Raw genomic sequence first — 1,911 nt, forward strand, 5'->3', positions numbered from 1 at the left:
TTGTCCTGGACTTCCCCAACATCGGGAGCAATCTTCCTGCATCTAGCCTGTCCAACCCCTTAAGAATTTTGTAAGTTTCTATAAGATCCCCTCTCAATCTCCTAAATTCTAGAGAGTATAAACCAAGTCTATCCAGTCTTTCTTCATAAGACAGTCCTGACATCCCAGGAATCAGTCTGGTGAACCTTCTCTGCACTCCCTCTATGGCAATAATGTCCTTCCTCAGATTTGGAGACCAAAACTGTACGCGTTGTAGGGACTTTTTCTGCATGATTTCACTGACTGCAGCAGATTCTTCTTCTTCAAAACAGTTGATGATTTATTTTATCTTTTCAAAATTTGCAGCATAGTGGAGTACAGCAGAGATCCATGTACCTCCACCTAGTCAAAACGGGCTGAGGAGGTAGCGGAATCTCAGGTGAAATTTCCTTGAACAATTGCACACGTGACGGTGCTTTGAGGAAGATTTTCTTGACATTGGAAACTAGTCGATCGACATTTGGAAACAAGCTACATATGTTCTATGGAGTCCATGTCAAATGCAACATTTTGGGGAATAAAACTTTAAGAGCACAAGCAGCTTTTTTCATGTGCGGAACTGCATCAGTCACAAACAGAAGAACATTCTCGTGTTTTATACCTTCTGGCCAAAGTACAGCAAGTGAAGATGTAAATAACTGAGCAATAGTTGAGCTGTTTGACTTCTCCAATACTTCCGATGTCAACAAATACTTCTTTGATGGTTGACCTGCCTTCAGTGTACCGATGACCATATTGGCAACATATCTCCCCACAGCATTGGTTGTCTCGTCTATTGAGATCCATATTTTGTTGCGTGCAACTTCATCTCTAATTTTCTGCACAACAATGTTGAGGTTGCTGTCAACATAATTTTTCCGTAATGATGACTCGCTCGGTATGTGTTCCTCTGTGTATTTCTCTAAAAAACCTCTGAGAGATTTGTTTTCCAATTTCCACAGTGGAATTCCAGCATCAATGAATGCTTTGCACAGATCACTCGAAAACTCAAATTTGTGACTGGAGCCAGCAGTAAATGTTGTGAGGAGACAAGCTTGCGTATTTCCTTCCTTCAGTTTCTCTGCCGCTGACTTATGTTTATCTGTCTGTACATGCTGGGAGACTAAATATTTCTTCTCATGATTCACTGCTTTCTCACATGCTTTGCAATACAGCACACAGTTGTCTGTAGAGAACATATCACTCCCTTATACCCCTGTCCCAGTTAGGAAACCTGAACGGAAACCTCTGGAGACTTTGCGCCCCACTCAAGGTTTCCGTGCGGTTCCCGAAGGTTTTTGTCAGTCTCCCTAATGGTTGAAAGTGGTTTCCGCTTCCTCTATGTTCCGGCGATTATTTCAAAAAATTCAAAACCAGCCGCGACTAAAAATAGGTTGCCGTTTTAAAAATCCGTAATTTTTTAGTCGAAGTCGGTTGCGATGTTAGTTGAAGGTGGTTGCCGGAGGTTGCAGGTGGTTGCAGGTAGTGGAAGGTTAGAATGATGCAGCTTTATTGTCACATGTACCCAAGTACGTTGAAATGCTTTGTTTGGCAAACAACCTGGTAAAATCATACAGCAGACGTCACCTAGGCAGTGCCCAATTGTCGCTGACAGAGTTACAAAAGTTCACCGAACAGTCCTGTCTATTGCCTGACGCCACGCGTGACAGCAGCCCCCTCCCCCCTTTTTTTTTTGCCGGGTCCCCCATTCGTTCTCGGCCAGCGTGGCGCCCATTAAAGAACTAAAGGGCCTGTCCCACTTACGTGTCTTTAGCACGCAAATTACGCGACCTTGTGGTCGCGTTGATCCCTGACGGTCGAGCGAAGGTCGGGCGCGATTCCATGCGCCCGCACAGCCGTCTGGAGCGCGTGACGTCATTTGAAGATGGACAC

The sequence above is a fragment of the Amblyraja radiata genome, chromosome 5 (genome assembly GCF_010909765.2).
Source record: "Amblyraja radiata isolate CabotCenter1 chromosome 5, sAmbRad1.1.pri, whole genome shotgun sequence".
NCBI classification, from domain to species: domain Eukaryota; kingdom Metazoa; phylum Chordata; class Chondrichthyes; order Rajiformes; family Rajidae; genus Amblyraja; species Amblyraja radiata.